The following is a 15,932-nucleotide window of genomic DNA, read 5'->3' as shown; positions in this document are numbered from 1 at the left end:
TAACTATAGCAATAAATCAAATGCAACAAAAAGGAATGGATAGATAAATAAATAAAACCATAAGTCTACAACAGGGAAACCATGTAGACACCAGATCTTGGTAAATTACACAGAGACCAAATATTTGAAAACACAGGAGCTTTCTGGGTGGTACATCATACTTTACAGTAAATGTAACTCTCACCTTTGTTTACTCCCATGCAAGTTATGCTGCTCTTTGGTGGAATGTTCTTGTACTTTTTCTAAAATTACAAACTATATAAAGTCTTAGAAATGATACAAATAATGGGTGGGAGTATAGCATAATGGTTATGCAAAGAGACTTTTATGCCTGAGACTCTCAAGTCCCAGGTTAAATCCCCCACACCACTACAAGCCAGAGCTGATCAGTGCTCTGGTAAAAAAAAAAAAAAAAAGATACACATAGTGGTCTGGGAGGTGGCACAGTGGATAAGGCACTAGACTCTCAAGGATGAGGTCCCGAGTCCAATCCCCAGCAGCACATGTAGTAAAGTGATGGCTGGTTGTTTTTCTCCTTTCACATGAATAAATTAATTAATTTAAAAAGGAAAGAAATAATACAAATAGATTGAATTATTTTAATTTTCTTTACCAGAGCACTACTCAGCTCTGGTTTATGATGTTGCAGGGGATTGAACCTGGGACTTGACAGAGCCTCAGGCATGAGTCTGTTTGTATAACCATTGTGCTGTCTACCCCAACCCTGAAATTTTTTTTAAGAATTTATTTCTTGGGGAGTCAGGCGGTAGTGTAGTGGGTTAAGAGCACCTGGCACAAAGCTCAAGGATAGGCCTAAGAATCTCAGTTCAAGCCCCCAGCTCTCCATCTGCAGGGGAGTCACTTAACAAGTGGTGAAGCAGGTCTGCAGATGTCTGTCTTTCTCTCCCCCTCTGTTGTCTTCCTCTCCTCTCTCCATTTCTTTCTGTCCTATCCAACAACAACATCAATAACAACAATAAAACAAGGGCAAAAAATGGGAATAAAAATAAAAATTCTTTACTCATGAGAAAAATAAAGACCCAGACACCAATCTAGTACACGTGTTGTCAAAGACCAAACTCAGGACTTTATGGTCGAGAAATCCAGTGCTTTATCCACTGCGCCACCTCCTGGACCACAAGACTGAATTTGTGATGCATTATGAGTCACAATCAAACCCTGCTCACTTAACACTGTCTCCATTTACACATTGGTGAAGAAAAAGCGATTTGTCTTCTAGTTGAAAAATTAAGACGATTAGAGTTACCTATTGAAAGAAAGTTCCTCAAGTTTTCACACATCACATCTCCGTTGAGTTTCTTCTCTGAAGGATTCAATAGTGCCCACTCCTCTTGAGTGAACATCACAGCTACATCTTCATAGGTCACTGAGCCCTAAAATACGTGCAATGTGTTCATGGGAGAAAACGCGAGTGACAGCAGATTAGCCATTCAGTCTCTACTTTAGGAAGCCTGTGAAGGCTTGTCTCATCTGCAAACATGTCTTTGGTGACTTGAAAATTAAATACCTCTTAATCATGGTCTAGAAGTTGGTACATTGATTAGAACACAGGTCTCACTTTCACGAGGCCTTAGTAGAATCCCTGACATCTCACATGACAGATATATATCCCTATTCTCACTCTTCCCCTCTATACTTTTGTAATTATTAAATGATAAAACCTTAGGGCTGTGTGGGAGTACAACTGATAGGATGCTCACTTTGCCATATAAAAGGACCAAAAGTCTATATATCCTTGTTCTCACATGTATGGCGTGGGGGGGAGGCATGGCACTCTTCACTAGTGGTGGAGCAGTTATGGACATTTTATTCCTTCTTTATAATTTAAAGTTTATATGGGTAAAGAGAATTTGATAGGGAGAGTGAAGTAGAAGGTAACTTGAATTGAAGTTATAGGTACTTAGAGCTCAAAGTTGGTGTGTCTTCTATCTTGAGTTCTTCTCATTAAAAGGAAATAAACATTAATTTCATTTATTATATATGAATAACAATTTCATATGACACACACAGAGATAAAGATATCTCTACTTCACTTTCTACCTCACTTTTTCTTATTAAAATTATCTTCACCTACATAAAACTCAAAAATATAGCTAAGAAAGAAAATGGCCACTGGATGTAAAGAATTCATAATGAAGCCACAGTGATTAAAAAATATGGGGAAAAAAAGAACACATATGATGATTATGATAAGTTTGTTAGAAATGAAACATCTCATGGTCCAGTATGTCCTGCAGTAGTAAGTCTTTGGACTCTCAAGCATGAGGTGCCGAGTTTGATATCCAGCAGCACATGTACCAGAGTGATATCTGGTTCTTTCTCTCTCCTCCTATCTTTCTCATAAATAAATAAAAGGAGTGGGGGGAGAAATAACCCTGGTGGCAGAAAAAAGTGGAGGCCAAGAAAGAGAACTGTTCCCCAGTAATCTACATTCTCCTCAATTTCACTCTATCATAGGAAGTAAAATATAATTTATAAATACAAAAAGATGCTATAAGGAGGAGGGAGCCCTAATGGAAAGTCTGTGGCAGTGAAAGGGTCTTACATTCCTTAAGATGCACTTGGATGTTACAACAGTAACCAAAAACCTACAGAAGTCATCCTCAGTACAGTACTTAATTTCTGACTTGGAAATATCTTCAGAGACCTGAGCTCAACATCAGTGAAAAATAAATAAAAGGAAAAATGAACCACTGAGACTACATCAAACTGAAAATATTTGGTATAATGACAAAACCTATCACCAAGACAAAGAGATGCAGTAAAAAAAAAAAAAAAAAACATATTTACATACTATACATCAAAAGGCTAATCAGCAATATATGTACTCACACAACTCAGTAGAGTAACATCAACAACCACAGTAAATGTGCAGAAAGACATTTATAATCTTTTTAACCAAGAAGATGTTTAGTCACAGGGCAATTAAAAATCACTCACAATCCCTGTCAGATACCTGTATATTACAACTATAAAGTTTCATTTTTAAAAAAGGAGTAATTCTGGTTTAATAATCTTTTGAAGATTTACTAATTTTATAATATCTTTGACAAAGGTTAGGAAAAGCACATATGGAAACTAAGCAGAATTTTGTTAGGTCTCTGATATGCCAGGACAGACATCTTTATCAATAGGAATAGTAGATTAATGCCATTACTTTTATCTGCAAAAATTAAAACATTTTCAATAGTTCTATGTCACTAATCAACATAAGAATTATTCATCCCATATAGAATTCTGGGTAGATGTGCTCGCTTTGGCAGCACATGTACTAAAATTGGAATGATACAGAGAAGAATAGTATGGCCCCTGCACAAGGATGACACAAATTCGTGAAGCATTCATTAAAAAAAAAAAAAAAAAGAATGCTGGGTAGAGAAAAAGAAGGCTAGGGGGTCAAGTGGTGGCATACTTGGTTAAGTGTTCACTTTATAGTGTGCTGAGACCCAGTTCAAGCCCCCTGTCCCCACCTACAGAAGGAAAGCTTCTTCATGAATTGGGAAGCAGGGCTGCAGGTTTCTCTCTATCTCTCCCTTTCTGTCTCCCCTGCTCCATCCATTTCTCTTGGTCTCAATCCTTTGTCAAATAAATAAACAAATAGTATCTTTAAAATCTACTTTTAAAAAGACAGAAAATTCCTTCTAGCTCCATCCAAGATGAGTCAGAGAAGGTGGGTTCACTGTTCTTAATAACTGCATAGTATTCCTTTGTGTATATATAAACTTTCTCAGCCACTCATCTGTTGGGCACCTGGGTTACTTCCAGGTTTTCACAATCACTAATTGTGCTGCTATGAACATAGGTGTACACATATGTTTTTGGTTCGGTGTTATGGTGTCCTTGGGGTATATCCCTAGGAGAGGAATTACTGGGTCATACGTAAAGTCCATGCCTAGTCTTGTGAGAGTTCTCCAGACTGTTCTCCACAGAGGCTGGACCAGTTTACATTCCCACCAGCAGTGCAGAAGGGTTTGTCTGTCACCACAGTCTCTGCAACATTTGTTGCTGCTGTCCATTTTGATGTTTGCCATTCTCACAGGGGTGAGGTGCTATCTCAGTGTTGTCTTTATTTGCATTTCTCTGACAATCAGTGACCTGGAGAAATTTTTCATGTGTTTGTTAGCCTTTTGGTTTTCTTCTGTTGTGAATATTCTGTTCCTATCCTCTGTCCATTTTTTTATGGGGACATTTGCTTTTTTTGGTGCTAAGTTTGCTGAGCTCTTTGTATATTTTGGTTGGTTATTATCCTCTTGTCTGATGTATGGCATGTGAAGATCTTCTCCATTCTCTGAGGGGTCTCTTGGTGGTGTGATAGTTTCTTTGGCTGTGCAGCTTTTTAATTTGATGTAGTCTCATTGATTTGTTATTATCATTTTCTATTTCTTTTTTTAAAAATAGTTTTATTTATTTATTGGATAGACAGCCAGAAATTGAGAGGGAAGGGGGGGCTAGAGAGGAAGAGACACAGAGAATCACCTGCAGCTCTGCTTCCCCACTTGTGAAGCTTTCCCCCTGCAGGTGGGGACTGGGGACTCAAACCTGGGTCCCTTACACACTGTAACATGTGCACTCAACCAGGTGTGCCACCACCCAGCCCCTCTCACTTTCTATTTCTTTGAATAGTGACTCAGTTTTCAGTATACAAGTCTTTCACTTCTTCAGTCAGGTTTATTCCTAGGTATTTTATTGATATTGTTCCAACAGTGAATGGCAGTGAATTCTGGATATCCTCTTCTTTGGATTTAGTGTCTGCATAAGGAAATGTCACTGATTTTTGTACACTGACTTTGTAGCCTGATACTTCACTATATTGCCTAATAACTCCCAGTAACTTTCTACTGGATTCTTTAGACTTTTCTTTTTTAAAAAAAAAACATTAAAAAATATTTATTCTCTTTTGTTGCCCTTGATGTTTTATTGTTGTCCTTGTTGTTGGATAGGACAGAGAAAAATGGAGAGAAGAGGGGAAGACAGAGAGGGAGAGAGAAAGACAGACACCTGCAGACCTGCTTCACCGCCTGTGAAGCGACAACCTTGCAGGTGGGAAGCCGGGGTCTCAAACCGGGATCATTGTGTCTGTCTTTGTGCTTTGCATTATGTGTGCTTAACCACTGCGCTACCACCCGACTACCTTAAAAACATTTTTATATATTTATTTTCCCCTTTGTTGCCCTTTTTAAAAAAATTTTGTTGTAGTTATTATTATTGTTGTTGATGTTGTCATTGTTAGGACAGAGAGAAATGGAGAAAGTGGGAAAGAAATGGAGAAAGGAGGGGAAGACAGAGAGGGGGAGAGATAAATAGACACCTTCAGACCTGCCTCACCACATGCGAAGTGATTCCCCTGGAGGTGGGGAACTGGGGGTTCCAACTGGGATCCTTACTCCAGTCCATGCTCTTTGCACCACATGCACTTAACCCTCTGTGCTACAGCCTGACTCTCTCTTTTTTTAAAGCATTTATTTATGTATTCATGAGAAAGATAGGAGTAGAGAAAGTACCAGCCATCACTCTGGGACATGTGCTGCCGGGGTTCGAACTCAGAACCTCATGCTTGAGAGTCTAGTACCTTAGCCACTGCGTCACCTCCCAGACCACTTTTTGAAAAGAGACCGAGACAGCTGCAGCTCTATTTCATTGATTGTGAAGCTCCCCCCTTGCAGGTGGGGAGCGGAGGATCGAACCCGGATCCTTGCACATTGTAACATGTGCGCTCAACCAGGTGCACCGCCACCCCGGCTCCTTTTTATGCTTATCTACATATACTATCCTATCAACTGCAAATAGTAAGAGCTTGACTTCTTCCCTTCTGATATGTATTCCTTTGATTCCTTTCTCTTGTCTGATTGCTATGGTGAGAACTTCCAATAACAGTCATCTCACTTTGTGGGGCCCCATAAGGCCTGCCCTCAACTTGGATCTAAAACGGTAGAGAATGTTCCATCCTCCGAAGAGATGCTGGACAACATACTCTATCTGAGGAAGATGGGTCCTGATATAAATTGAAATACAACTTATTCAAGAGGAAAAAGAAACGGTCTCTGATGTGGGGTAAGTCACTTACCCAAGAAACTGCCATCTCTTCCTCTTTCCCTGAATGTCTTTCAGGCCAGAAAAAGGAAGGTCAATCACAGCAATAGCTTGAGACTGTTATAAATCTAGGAACACAGCCTCTTCACTGGACAGTATGGCCCCTAGATGGAAGATACTGTAGTGAATAAAAGGTACAATACCCTGCTGTGCAATGTGAACAGAAAGATTATGGAAACATTTAGTGAGTTATCCTGCCTATTAGGGCTACTATAAAGCCCACAAATTATACTGACATCACTTTCCAACCTTTTACTTTTTCTTCAACAAAAGCATTCACAAAAATCTAGTAAAACGGGAGTCGGGAGGTAGCATAGCAGGTTAAGCACATGTCACAAGGATCTCAGGGACCAGCCTGATCCTGGTTTGAGCCATTGGCTCCCCACGTGCAGGGAGTTACTTCACAGGAGGAGAAGCAGGTCTGCAGGTGTCTTTCTCTCCCCCTCTGTCTTCCCCTCCTTTCTCCATTTCTCTCTGTCCTATCCAACAGCAACAACGTCAATAATGACTACAGCAATAAAAAAACAGGGCAACAACAGGGAATAAATATTTTTTAAATGACAATTTCATTATAAAGATACCAGAGCCATCTAACAAAGATGATAGCAATAAAACAACAATAACTACAACTACAATAAAAGAACCAAGGACAACAAAAAGGAAAAATAAAAAGTTAGACACAACTGGTGTAAGCTCTGCAAAGAGGCTGATTTAAACCTAGGAATTTCAGGTGAGGGTAGGATTTCCAGGCCAGTGGCAGAGGAAGAATGTAGGAGAGCTCTAAGGAACCAAGGAAGAGTCCTACAACCCACACTTAAGCCAGGGATAAGCAGTGTCCTGGCAGAAAGCGAAAGAAACAAGAGATACAGAAAGAAATATGATGGGCAAAAAAGAAACAGTAAATTAAACATGTATATATTAAAATACAACTTTCACTCTCTGGCAATCAGAGGATGAAAAGGGCTAAGGAAACATGGGGTTGGCCCACTGCAGCCCAGACCAACTCCCACACTAGAGGAGTAAGGGTACCAGCTACACACAAGAGATCACTAAAGATAATTTCTTTGTAATTTTTTATGTTCATTTATCTTCTCTTTTGTTGCCCTTGTTTTCGATTGTTGTAGTTATTGTTATTATTGATGTCATCGTTGCTGGATAAGACAAAGAAAAATGGAAAGAGGAGGGGAAGACAAAGAGGGGGAGAGAAAGATAAGACACCTAGGAGTCAACTCATAGGCAGGTGGGGAGCTGTGGGCTCAAACCCAGATCCTTACTCTGGTCCTTGTGCTTCGCGCCACGTGCGCTTAACCTGCTGTGCTACCATCCAACTCCCTAGATAATTTATATAACATGTTCACAAACAGTGAAGCAGGTCTGCAGGTGTGTTTCTCTCCCTCTATCTTCCCATCCTCTCTCCATTTCTCTCTGTCCTATCCAACAAAAACGACATCAATAATAACTCCAACAATAAAAAAACAAGAGCAACATAAGGGAATAAAGACAAAAGGTCACTAAAGATAGTTTCTTTTTAAATAATTTATTTATTTTCCCTTTTTTTGCCCTTGTTTTTTATTGTTGTAATTACTGGTGTTGTTGTTGTTGGATAGAACAGAGAGAAATGGAGAGAGGAGAGGAAGGCAGAGGGGGGAGAGAAAGATAGACACCTGCAGACCTGCTTCACCGCATGCAAATCAACTCTCCTGCAGGAGGAGAGCTGGGGGCTCAAACTGGGATCCTTAGGCCGCTCCTTGCTCCATGCACCACATGTGCTTAACAAACTGAGCTACCAATCCACTCGATTGTTAGGGTTTTATTAATCAGGATTTTTTTTTTTCTTTTTACAGGTGTCTTCCTTGTATTTTTTTATTAACTTTTTTTTGGGGGGAATTAATGTTTTACATTCAACAGTAAGTAAAATAGTTTGTACATGCATAACATTCCCCAGATTCCCATATAACAGTATAACCCTCACTAGGTCCTCTGAATCCTTCCTGGACCTGTATTCATCCCACCCGTCCACCCCCACCCCAGAGTCTTTTACTTTGGTGCTATACACCAATTCCATTTCAGGTTCTACTTGTGTGTGTGTGTTTTTTTTTTTCTGAATTTGTTTTTCAACATATGCCTGAGAGTGAGATCATCCCATATTCATCCTTCTGTTTCTGACTTATTTTACTCAACATGAATTTTTCTTTTCTTTCTTTCTTTATTTTATTATTTTTTCCACACTGACTTTTTTATGTTTTACATTCAACAGTAAATACAATAGTTTGTACATGCATAACATTCCCCAGTTTCCCATTTAACAATACAACCCACATTATGTCATTTATCATCCTTCATGGACCTGTATTCTACCCACACACCCACCCACCCCAGAGTCTTTTACTTTGGTGCAATATGCCAATTCCATGTCAGGTTCTACTTGTGTTTTCTTTTCTGATCTTGCTTTTCAACTTCTGCCTGAGAGTGAGATCATCCCATATTCATCCTTCTGTTTCTGACTTATTTCACTCAACATGATTTTTTTAAGGTCCATCCAAGATGGGCTGAAAACGGTGAAGTCACCATTTTTTACAGCTGAGTAGTACTCCATTGTGCATATAGACCACAACTTGCTCAGCCACTCATCTGTTGTTGGACACCTGGGTTGCTTCCAGGTTTTGGCTATTACAAATTGTGCTGCCAAGAACATATGTGTACACAGATCTTTTTGGATGGATGTGTTGGGTTCCTTAGGATATACCGCCAGGAGAGGAATTGCAGGGTCATAGGGTAGGTCCATTTCTAGCCTTCTGAGAGTTCTCCAGACTGTTCTCCACAGAGGTTGGACCAATTGACATTCCCACCAGCAGAGCAGGAGGGTTCCTTTGACCCCACAGCCTCTCCAGCATTTGTTGCTGTTACCTTTTCTGATGTATGACATTCTCATGGAGTGAAGTGGTATCTCATTGTTGTCTTGATTAGCATTTCTCTGACAATCAGAGACTTGGAGCATTTTTTCATGTGTTTCTCAGCCTTTTGGATCTCTTCTGTGGTGAATTTTCTGTCCAAGTCCTCCCCCCATTTTTGGATGGGGTTATTTGTTGTCTTGTTGTTGAGTCTGGCAAGCTCTTTATATATGTTGGTTATTAAACTCTTATCTGATGTATGGCATGTAAAGATCTTCTCCCATTGGTCTATTGGTTTGGGCAGTGGTTTCTTTTGCTTGAAGAAGCTTTTTAATTTGATGTAGTCCCATAGGTTTATACTTGCCTTAGTCTTCTTTGTAATTGGATTTGTTTCATTGAAAATGTCTTTAAAATTTATGCGGAAAAGAGTTCTGCCAATATTTTCCTCTAAGTATTTGATAGTTTGTGGTCTAACATTCCAAGTCCTTGATCCACTTGGAATTTACTTTTGTATTTGGTGAAATACAGTGGTGTCATTATTGGATAGGACAGTATCTGATTGTTTTTGGTGAAATACAGTGATGTCATTATTGCATAGGACAGTATCTGATAGTTTGTGGTCTAACATCCAAGTCCTTGATCCACTTGGAATTTACTTTTGTATTTGGTGAAATACACTGGTTGTTTCATTCTTCTGCATGTTTCAACCCCTTGTTTCCAACAACATTTGTTGAAGAGACTCTGCTTTCCACATTTAATAGTCTGAGCCCCTTTGTCAACGATTAGATGTCCATAGGTGTGGGGGCTCACTTCCAGGCTCTCTATTCTATTCCACTGGTCAGTGTGTCTATTCATGTTCCAGTACCAAGCAGTTTTGATGACAATGGCCCTATAATACAATTTGAGATCTGGGAGTGTGATGCCTCCAGTTCTGTTATTTTTTTCTCAAGATTGTTTTGGCAATTCTAGGTCTTTTCTAGTTCCAGATAAACATTTGTATCATTTGTTCTATTTTCCTAAAAAATGTGCTTGGGATCTTGATGGGGATAGCATTAAATTTGTAGATGGCTCTGGGTAGTATATTCACTTTGATGATGTTAATTCTACCAACCCATGAACATGGAATATCTTTCCACTTCTTTGTGTCTTTTTCAATTTCCTTGAGTAGTGACTCATAATTTTCAGTATACAAGTCTTTCACTTCTTTGGTTAGATTTACTCTTAGATATTTTATTGTTTTAGTTGCTATAGTAAAAGGAATTGATTTCTGGATTTCAATTTCTCCTAACTTAGTGTTTGCATAGAGGAATGCCACTGACTTTTGAATGTTAATTTTATAGCCTGACACCTTACTGTATTGCCTGATGATTTCCAAAAGCTTCTTGCTGGAGTCCTTAGGTTTTCTGTGTATACTATGATGTCATCTGCAAGTAAGGAGAGTTTGACTTCTTCTCTTCCAATCTGTATCCCTTTAATTCCTTGCTCCTGCCTGATTGCTATGGCAAGAACTTCCAACACTATGTTCAATAATAATGGTGATAGTGGGCAGCCCTGACTAGTACCTGATCTGAGTGGAAATGCTTCCAGTTTTTCACCACTGAGTATGATGTTGGCTATAGGTTTGTTATATATAGACTCCACTATCTTCAGAAAATTTTCATCTAGTCCCATTAGAAACAATACAAGTATCTTAGGGGTTTGGCGGTAGTGCAGTTAAGATTGGGTTAAGTGCAGGTGGCGCAAAGCACAAGGACCAGCATAAGGATCCCAGTTCAAGCCCCCAGTTCACCACCTGCAAGGGAGTCACTTCACAGCTGGTAAATCAGGTCTGCAGTTGTCTATATTTCTCTCCCCCTCTCTTTTTTTTATAATTTATTTCTTTATTGGGGAATTAATGTTTTACATTCAACAGTAAATACAATAGTTTGTACATGCATAACATTCCCCAGATTCCCATTTAACAATACAACCCCCACTATGTCATTCATCATCCTTCATGGACCTGTATTCTACCCACACACCCACCCACCCACCCACCCACCCCAGAGTCTTTTACTTTGGTGCGATACGCCAATTCCATTTCAGGTTCTACTTGTGTTTTCTTTTCTGATCTTGTTTTTCAACTTCGGCCTGAGAGTGAGATCATCCCATATTCATCCTTCTGTTTCTGACTTATTTCACTCAACATGATTTTTTCAAGGTCCATCCAAGATTGGCTGAAAATGGTGAAGTCACCATTTTTTACAGCTGAGTAGTATTTCATTGTATATATAGACCACAACTTGCTCAGCCATTCATCTGTTGTTGGACACCTGGGTTGCTTCCAGGTTTTGGCTATTACAAATTGTGCTGCCAAGAACATATGTGTACACAGATCTTTTTGGATGAATGTGTTGGGTTCCTTAGGATATATCGCCAGGAGAGGAATTGCAGGGTCATAGGGTAGGTCCATTTCTAGCCTTCTGAGAGTTCTCCAGACTGTTCTCCACAGAGGTTGGACCAATTGACATTCTCACCAACAGTGTAGGAGGGTTCCTTTGACCCCACAGCCTCTCCAGTATTTGTTGCTATTACCTTTTCTGATGTATGACATTCTCATGGAGTGAAGTGGTATCTCATTGTTGTCTTGATTAGCATTTCTCTGACAATCAGAGACTTGGAGCATTTTTTCATGTGTTTCTCAGTCTTTTGGATCTATTCTCTGGTGAATATTCTGTCAAAGTCCACCCCCCATTTTTGGATGGGTTATTTGTTGTCTTGTTGTTGAATCTGGCAAGCTCTTTATATATGTTGGTTATTAAACTCTTATCTGATGTATGGCATGTAAAGATCTTCTCCCATTCTGTGAGGGGTCTCTTGGTTTGGGTAGTGGTTTCTTTTGCTGTCGGGAGCCATAATGACACTGCACATCTCACCCCTAAGATGGCGCCGGCCACGTGGTGGCTAAACCAGTAAAGTGGTAAACAACTTTGCGGAAGTTGGACGATCCAACTGAACAGACTGCGTACTGTACACGTGAATTGTTTTATGATTGGCAGAAGGCTGCATGATCTATGAATGCTGTATGCTTGCTTAATGCCTATTGGCTGACTATGTAACAGTGAAAGGTACTTAAGGTGGCCATAAGAAGGAAATAAAGGGAATTGAGGAAGAAGACTCTGGTGTCCGTGTTGTTGTTGCGGGCCGACAGCGACAAGTGGTGCCGAAACCTGGGAATCTCAATACAGTCCGTGAGTAAACCGAAAGCTAGTCAAACAGACTAGGGAGCTGCGAGAAGTGCAGGATTGTGATCACAGGTTAAGCTGCTTTGAAGCAGGGAGTCGCCATGGGAGGCTTTCAGTCAAGCCAGCGCATGGAGGGAACTATTAAGAAATTACTGAAGAGTAATGGAACCCCCGTTAAGACGGGGACCATTAGGACTTTCATGTCCACGGTAGAAGAGGTCGCTCCATGGTTCCTGGAAGAGGGACTTCTTACCGTCCCACAATGGGAGCACCTTGGAGAAGTTTTCAGAAAGATAGAGGACAAGGAGGGGCCCCTGAGGCCGGGAACTTTGGGATTGTGGACCCTGATCAAATCCTATCTAGTAAAGAGGGGAGAATCAGCAGATGCCTGTGTGGATCCCGGAAAGGCTGACCGTGCTGTGACACATAAAGATGACTCCCCCGCGTGCCCTGCTGATCATGATGATGGTGATGACGATGGCCAGGGCACAAACGCGAACCCTGTGGAGTCTGGCCCACGCGTGGCCGTTCCCCCTGCCAGTGACCAATGAGTCCAAAATCCTGCCAGCCTTCCTGTCCACAAATGCCTCCACGGGACTTCCTACAGTGCCTTTCGACCCGGCCACAGGATACTTCAATACCATGGACTTTCTACTCCAAGGGACTGTCTGCTTTCAAGCCCCCGGGGTCTCAGCAGACTCTGTCGGACCCTGCGTGACGCTTTTGAATCAGACCCTGGGACATTTCTCCAATAGCTCCGGGCTCCCCTGGGCAGTCACAATGACTTCTGCCACTGTCCCGCTGGTCTGCCCTCGTCGGGTGTGCAACTCCACCTTGCAGGTTCCCGACCTTTAGCAACAGCTCTTTTGGAGGATATAACTACTCCTTTGGCAACCCCACGCAGGGTGCCCCAGTCAACCCTTGGCAAGTGTGGTTGTTCTGCACCTTGGGCAGGGGTTTCTCAGACATTTCCCCTTTCTCCTTTGTGCGGGGGGGCTACGTGGAAAAACTGCACCTATTCTTATACTCCCAGAGAAACTTTGAAACTAATGTTTCTCCTTCTGAATGCAATGCTACATTGAACTTCCCCCCTATACCTGTATGTGTACAGCCCCCGTTCATGTTCATTGTTCATGCTTCGGTTAATACCACTCGGTTGCCTTGTAAGTCAGGGAGATGTAACCTGACACAGTGTTGGAATGGTATGGGCACAGCTGTAGTGGCCAGGGTACCCACTTATCTCCCTGTACCCACTAAGATAGAGGAAGGAGAGTCAGAGATTTTGCTCTGCCCCAGGCGAGATTTTGGCATCACAGCGGCAACTGTTGCTGCCATTGCCGTATCTGCCACCACCTGCCACCACCGCCGCGGCGGCAGGCATTTCCCTAGCTACCAGCATACCTACTGCAGAAGCTCTAAATAATCTCACCGCATCCACGGCCAAGGCCTTACAAACCAATCTAGCTGTTGCTCAACACCTCAGAGCAGGTATCATGATTGTGAACCAAAGGGTAGACCTTCTCCAAGAGTCAGTTGAGCAAATAGAGGGTATGCTGGCTGCTCATTGCGTGTGGAGCATGCCTGGAGTGTGTGTCACCAGTACGGCATGGGTCAATAACAGTCTGGCAGCTAATCACTCCAGGCGATTATCCCTGATGCTCAATGGCACCTGGTCCGCTGAGTTTGACACGCTGACCAAGACCATGAGACGCCAAATTTTCTCCATTAATACCACCAAAGTGCAGATTGCCACAGCAAAAGAGTTTGCCACTTATGTGCTCTCGGCAGTCTCCCACCTAAAACAATGGGCTGGAGTAGGGGTCCTCGGGACAGCGCTTGTGGGTGCCATCATCCTGGGCCTTTATTGTCTGTGTCGTCTCAGAGCACAGGCTCGAGTCAAAGAACAAATTATGGTCCAGGCCATGTTGGTTATCCAAGGTGGAGAGACCCCTCAAATATGGCTAAGCATGCTGGACCAGTAGCCAAAGACGGGTAAGTTCCCTGGGGTTCCTATACCAACCTAAGACAGGCGGTGTGCCAAGCTGCCCAGCTGCTGAAGAAGGGTAAGGGTACGAACAGTCTGGGACAACCTAAGACAGGCATGGTCCCCTGCTCATTTTATTATATATAAACGGGGGATCTGTCGGAAGCCATAATACACTGCACATCACGCCCCTAAGATGGCACCAGCTACATGGTGGCTAAACCAGTAAAGTGGTAAACAACTTTGCAGAAGTTGGACGATCCAACTGAACAGACTGCGTACTGTACATGTGAACTGTTTTATGATTGGCAGAAGGCTGCATGATCTATGAATGCTGTATGCTTGCTTAATGCCCATTGGCTGACTATGTAACAGTGAAAGGTACTTAAGGTGGCCATAAGAAGGAAATAAAGGGAATTGAGGAAGAAGCCTCTGGTGTCCATGTCGTTGTTGCGGGCCAACAGCGACATTTTGCTGTGAAGAAGCTTTTTAATTTGATGTAGTCCTATAGGTTTATACTTGTCTTAGTCTTCTTTGTATTTGGATTAGTTTCATTGAAAATGTCTTTAAAATTTATGCGGTAAAGAGTTCTGCCAGTATTTTCTTCTAAGTATCTGATAGTTTGTGGTCTAACATCCAAGTCCTTGATCCACTTGGAATTTACTTTTGTATTTGGTGAAATACAATGATTCAGTTTTATTCTTCTGCATGTTTCAACCCATTGTTTCCAACACCATTTGTTGAAGAGACTCTGCTTTCCCCATGTAATAGTCTGGGCCCCTTTGTCAAAGATTAGATGTCCATAGGTATGGGGCCTCATTTCTGGGCTCTCAATTCTATTCCACTTGACAGTGTGTCTGTTCATGTTCCAGTACCAAGCAGTTTTGATGACAATGGCCCTATAATACAGTTTGAGACCTGGGAGTGTAATGCCTCCGGTTCTGTTCTTTTTTCTCAAGATTGTTTTGGCAATTCTAGGTCTTTTCTGGTTCCAAATAAACATTTGTAGCATTTTTTTCTATTCTCCTAAAAAATGTGCTTGGGATCTTGATGGGGATAGCATTAAATTTGTAGATGGCTCTGGGTAATATATTCATTTTGATGATGTTAATTCTACCAACCCATGAACATGGAATATCTTTCCACTTATTTGTGTCTTTTTCAATTTCTTTGAGTAGTGACTCATAATTTTCAGTGTACAAGTCTTTCACTTCTTTGGTTAGGTTTACTCCTAGATATTTTATTGTTTTTGTTGCTATAGAAAAAGGAACTGATTTCTGGATTTCAATTTCTTCTAACTTAGTGTTTGCATAGAGGAATGCCACTGAATTTTGAATGTTAATTTTATAGCCTGACATCTTACTGTATTGCCTGATGATTTCCAAAAGCTTCTTTCTGGAGTCCTGAGGTTTTTCCATGTATAGTATCATGTCATCTGCAAATAGGGAGAGTTTGACTTCTCTTCCAATATGTATCCCTTTAATTCCTTGCTCCTGCCTGATTGCTATGGCATGAACTTCCAACACTATGTTGAATAGTAATGGTGATAGTGGGCAGCCCTGTCTAGTACCTGATCTGAGTGGAAGTGCTTCCAGTTTTTCACATTGAGTATGATGTTGGCTGTAGGTTTGCTATATATAGACTCCACTATCTTCAAGAATTTTCCATCTATTCCCATTTTTTGTAGTGTTTTGATCATAAAGGGATGTTGTATTTTGTCAA

At 41.2% G+C, this 15,932-nt stretch overlaps 1 long non-coding RNA gene and 1 other non-coding gene across 2 annotated transcripts; one reads left to right on the top strand and one right to left on the bottom strand.

The window, feature by feature from the left end:
• Positions 1-1,117: 1,117 nt before the first annotated feature.
• On the bottom strand, positions 1,118-6,162 carry LOC107523597 (uncharacterized). Its single transcript, XR_009553470.1, has 2 exons — positions 6,086-6,162; positions 1,118-1,394 (listed from the first exon to the last, which is right to left on the bottom strand). It is a non-coding gene; the product is annotated as an uncharacterized LOC107523597 (long non-coding RNA).
• On the top strand, positions 3,269-3,373 carry LOC132532500 (U6 spliceosomal RNA). The gene has a single exon (XR_009544454.1). It is a non-coding gene; the product is annotated as a U6 spliceosomal RNA (small nuclear RNA).
• Positions 6,163-15,932: the final 9,770 nt, after the last annotated feature.

Source organism: Erinaceus europaeus, chromosome 13 (genome assembly GCF_950295315.1).
Source record: "Erinaceus europaeus chromosome 13, mEriEur2.1, whole genome shotgun sequence".
NCBI lineage: Eukaryota > Metazoa > Chordata > Mammalia > Eulipotyphla > Erinaceidae > Erinaceus > Erinaceus europaeus.
This window is presented reverse-complemented; position numbering and strand designations above follow the sequence as displayed.